At 42.2% G+C, this 5,368-nt stretch overlaps 1 pseudogene; it reads right to left on the bottom strand.

The window, feature by feature from the left end:
• Positions 1-517: 517 nt before the first annotated feature.
• LOC119573916 lies at positions 518-3,607 on the bottom strand (annotated as a pseudogene).
• Between the last annotated feature and the right edge of the window lie 1,761 nt (positions 3,608-5,368).

Below are 5,368 nucleotides of genomic sequence, written 5' to 3'. Positions count from 1 at the left end.
ATATTCAATGTCTATTTAAAAATCATATTAATGGAACTTATCGATTATTATCATTTGTATAGTTGAGGACTATTTTCTTGGCAGACGCTCTTGCCGATTTCCAAACGATACAGATCGTCCGCATCTACTTACGACCTTGGTAGTAGATTATGCGGACTCGGAAAATGAGGGGAGTGGAAAAGTTGAGGTGATCTCCGACCCCAGCCTTGGACCTCAGCCCTCGGCTCAGCTATTTCTGCATGGTCTTTTCTTCTCATTTCCTTTTCCTCTTTTTCTTCATCCCCACGCCAGTCTACATATCCTAATCGTTGACTAGTTTTTTCGCCACATAATGGCATATGCCATATGACCTTTGGTGCCTGATACATTTGATTTGATCATTAACCTTTCTGGAAACCAACAAACATCACTTTGTGAACCAAAAACTTCTTTATCCTGGGGCTTCCCCTCCCCCAGTCCCACCATATCGCTATATTTTGAATAAGCCGCTCTTTACCTTAGATGTTGATGCAGCGGATTTTTTTTTTTTCAATATAAAATATACATATAGTTGAAAACAAGCTCGTGTGACCGCCCCTTTAGCAACAGTCGCTGGATGCACACCTTGCAGAAACGGCGTTTTTACTCGTACCTAAACGGGATCTCGCTCAAATACTTGTTTGTCCACTTTTCAATCTTTTCCACCATGTCTGGCGTTAAAGTTTTCGACCAGCTGCCGGTGACTCCTGAGGATATGAGTTGTACATTAGTCCAAGTTTCATTATGCCTTCTAACCATATTTCTCAGGCCGCGCCCACATAGCAACAAGAGGAAAAGTTGGTTGTCTTCACTTGAACCCTGTAGTCCAGGCGTTTACTCAGATTTTTTTTAGTGTTCACTAAGTTCTCTCATAAAAGTTTACGCAGTTAGGATATAGATTAGTCAATTCCAAGCGTCCCTGCTTGTTTTCGCTCCTGCTCGCTGACAGCGTGCGCAGCTTCTGGTCTTTTAGATAAGGCAGATAGAGAAAAGGAGGAGGAAGAGAGAGAGACAGGCAGGCAGGCAGGCAGGCAGGCAGAGATGGAGAGAGGACAAGGTATTCCTGGAACAAAGTTAACCGATATATTCGAAAAAACGGAGAAATTATGTTTTTAATTTAAAACTAAAGGAAGGCTCTAACGATTGGCTTTTCCAGAGTGAAGTGACAAATGTCAAACCAAAAATAATTTAGGAATGGATAAGCAGCTAACTAGGCGCGTAATCACCATCGCCAACGGACCCAAACACGAGTGCTTACCTTTTATAAAGAAACCACCTTCCTTTTCCTCGACCTCTTTCTTGATCCCAGGGTTATCGGGCTTTTTGGTGAAGTTGTTTCTCGACTGTGTCTCCAAAACTGGTATAACGTTCAACCTGATGAGTCAGGTTGGCTAGTTGTTCCGTCGTTAGAAATTCATTCAGTCTCCGGAGTTCTTTCTTAACGTCAGACTTTAAATCTTCGTAGATAAGAAAATGTAAGTTGGGGTGGTTACTTCGCTCCCAGGCTTCCTTCACGTGCAGCCAGTGCGGTCCTTGAACCACTGTGAAAACGAAGAAAATATATACTATATGTACATGCACGCACACGCACGCACGCACGCACGCATGCACACACACACACACACACACACACACACACACACACACACACACACACACACACACAACACACACACACACACACACACACACACACATACACGCATGCCACATCACACCACTCCGTATGTGTGCAAAGTTAATATCCTCCTCTGGAAAACGCACGTTAACTTACCGTCCCCACCAATAAAGTAATCAACGAATTGCTCTAGAGTGCCAGTGTAATTGTTGTATTTGAAGAGGCAACTCACGTGGTGCAGTGACACGATTTTGGATGAGAGACCTGAGATAAGAGTAAATTCCAATGCAAGTGGCTTTAAATGTACATTTGCCTTACAATAGTTACTTCAGCTACTTCACTGTAATTACTTTAGTGTGCTCAAGCAAGTCCGGATGAAGGACAGAGAACGGATAATGGGTCTTGAGGATCCTGGGCTCCGGCAGCACTCCGGCCATCTGGATGTAGATGCCGTGCGTGGCCTCTCCGTCCGGACGCTTCCTCCTGAAGTCATCCAGCTTCGGTTTCAGTGGGTGGCTCGGCGTTACGGATCGAAAGGCCTTCGGGTTGATGTACATATCTGTGCTGTTCAAGAGAGCAAATGACTTTGTCTAAAATGTCAGTATTTTTTTAAACACTTAAAAAACAATGATTTAGTGAGCGATTAAGAAGGCTATTTATTTTTATATTTACTTACAAAGTAATGAACTGTTTCGCAAACAGTTCTGGGATGTACCTTACAGATTAAAGTCCAAAAAGAGGTACTCAAACTAAACAGCTGAGGTGCTCGCTGTTCGTAAATGGCATCATAAATTAGAAAGAATAGGAGCGATGTGACTGTCGAGAGAAGTGGTAGCATCAGTTAGTAGAAAGAGCACAGGGATGATTTCGTTAATGTATAACAAGACTCAGGGAATGTGGTGTGTACTGTATCCTGTAGTCTAATTACGTTTTTTCCTGGATTTACAAATATGTCTTTAAGAGTAGAAGGGTTTTAAGTACAAAGTGCACGAAACCTAATTTGAATTTTCTTTTTTTTCAATTGTAATAGCCGTTAATGTGGCAATTGTACTTTGTATTCGACATAAATGTAAACAAAAAACTTAAGTCCCCGTTCAGAGAGCAGCAGTAGCTGGAGAAGGTGAGCTCAGCCTCCTGATTTCTTGTCCAATTAATCGTGGTCCCCTTTGGATGGGTGAACGTATTAAGTGCATGAAAAATGTCCACTTACTCAATGATCGGGACTCGGTCAATGATAGGTGTGTTGGCGAGTGGGTGGTCGAGGTTCGGGTAGTTCCTCGTAGTCCACAGGATCTCTTGAAGCCACGTGGTGCCTGTCTTCAGGAAGCCCGTCACCACCACGTCCTCTTCCATCCACTGTAGACACGACCATGCTGCGTTTACTCTCCCATGGCATCTAGTGCCATAAGAATGCCATGCATGATATCTTTACTGGGTTGCTTGTGTATCTTGCATGTACTCCTGACAGCCGTGCCATATGTACTGGCAGGAAATTCCGGAATGCACCTTTGCATAAACTAAATGTGTGTAAAAGAAACCTTAGCTGGAATTCGATTCAATAGCAAATCTTACATTGTATGCATGAATCTAAAAAAACAAAGGAATTACTTCTTTGTTATAAATCTGAATATAGACAAACATATAAATAAACTATACCCCTCATACATATTTTACATACATATGTACACACACACACACACACACACACACACACACACACACACACACACACACACACACACCACACACACACACACACACACACACACACACATACACACACACACACACACACACACACACACACACACACACACACACACACACACACACACACACACACACACACCATGTGCACCAACCTGGGCGCAGGCGCAGCAGCCCGTCCGCCCAGTGGGTGAAGTGCCTCCCCAGTCTCTCCAGCTCTGGCTTTGGGACCTTCACTAACTCCTCTCCGCTCTCAGTCGCCATGCTGGTTATATCCGCAGACTGTTGAATGTTCTTCGTTTTGGCAGTGTGCTCTAAATAATAATATGTAAGAACAAGGAAAGAAATATATCGAAGGAAAGAACCTGTGTGTGTGTGTGGGGGGGGGGGCAGCAATGTTCTTCTGTATGCCCCTGTCTATCATAAAGGATACACAGATCAAGTACTCACAGGTGCATACCTTTTTTTTTAAATCTTAACAGGGCACACAAACATGAAAAGTGTTATGTATCTTTGTTAATCGCATTCTCTCTCTTTCATAAACAATCAGGTAAAGAATACAGAACTACACAAGCACGTCAGGAATCATTGGCGGTCCGGATGATAGTGCATGCATTCGCACTCACATGAACCGACGGGTATATCATGTACGACTTCTGTCCACTGAAGGATGTTTTATTGGAAATATGCATTTCCCTTTGATTATAACACCCGAGGAAGTTATTACCTGTGCCCTACTTATATACTCAAACTGAAACCGTGAAATTAATAGCTCAAATCTGCGTTCGTATGAGATAGGCCTGCTGATCTCTCATGAAGTTCCTGATGACATCTCGCAGCACTCCAAAGTATCTACCGAGACATCTCTGTTAGGAAACCCTGTGTCATAGCATGGCATACTTGGGTCCTGCACTGGCTGAACCTTCCAGATCCTCTAACATCTTTGGAACCTGACCACTGCCGACATACAAATACCCAAGAAATGCAATTCCAAAACATCCTACGTGATTGTCTATAAGAAAAAGTTATCGTTGTTTTCTTGTAAACAATCAGAATTTCAAACAAGATGGAAAAAGAATGAGAAAATATGTGTTTCATTTTAGTAAAGAACAGATTAATTGTAATATGACCGTATACGCAGCATACATTGGTATTCTCGTCCTAGTATCGCATTGAATTTTAGGCTCTAATCAATGAGTTTGATAAATGAATACAAATAGAGATTTGATTGGAGAGCGAAAAAAGTTCTTCATTGGCCATTTGTCTCATGCTGATCAAAAGGGAATGAACTCGAGTACAGCAATGTTTTTACACAAAAGTTACTTACACATCTTTATTCACTGTTTTAGCAACACATTGCATTAGACTTCCTCTGTAAATGTCAATGATATTCCTACATACCTAAATTCTGGTATCGACCGAGTAAATATCGAAATGTTTATAGTGTTACAATATAAATACTGGCACTGTTCAAAGGCCAGATATCAACGTATCCTATATTTAGACGACAGATGATAATGGCAGTCAACATGCTTGCTCTTCTTTGACGTGCTGAACAACAAAGTAAACAGTCAGTGTGCATAATTAGTCAGGAGAAAGGTCAGGATAAAGAGGGGCGAGGCGGACGGACCTCAGCGCGTGCGCTTATCTTATCGCGATGAGTTGGCCTTTTCCGGTTACCATGGAGACCACTTCCCTTTCCAAAACATGATATGGTAATCATTACCACTGTCATCATGGTCATTATCGCCATTACCATTATCATGATGATCATGGTCATCACCATAACCACCACAACAAAAAACACCATCATTATCATCCGCCCAATGATCGACGTCGCTATCATCGTGTCATGGTCATCGTCATTGCCATCGTCATCATCATCGGCAGCATGGCTATTGTTATGCTATCATTATTTTTATCATTATCAACATCATTATTCCAAATGTTAAAGCCTCAATTTACAGATAAGAATGTCGGGTCACAGACGATAAGGGCGTGACATGCCCAGAGTATGGCTTCTTC

Source organism: Penaeus monodon, chromosome 6, assembly GCF_015228065.2.
Source record: "Penaeus monodon isolate SGIC_2016 chromosome 6, NSTDA_Pmon_1, whole genome shotgun sequence".
Classification (NCBI taxonomy): Eukaryota; Metazoa; Arthropoda; class Malacostraca; order Decapoda; family Penaeidae; genus Penaeus; species Penaeus monodon.
This window is presented reverse-complemented; position numbering and strand designations above follow the sequence as displayed.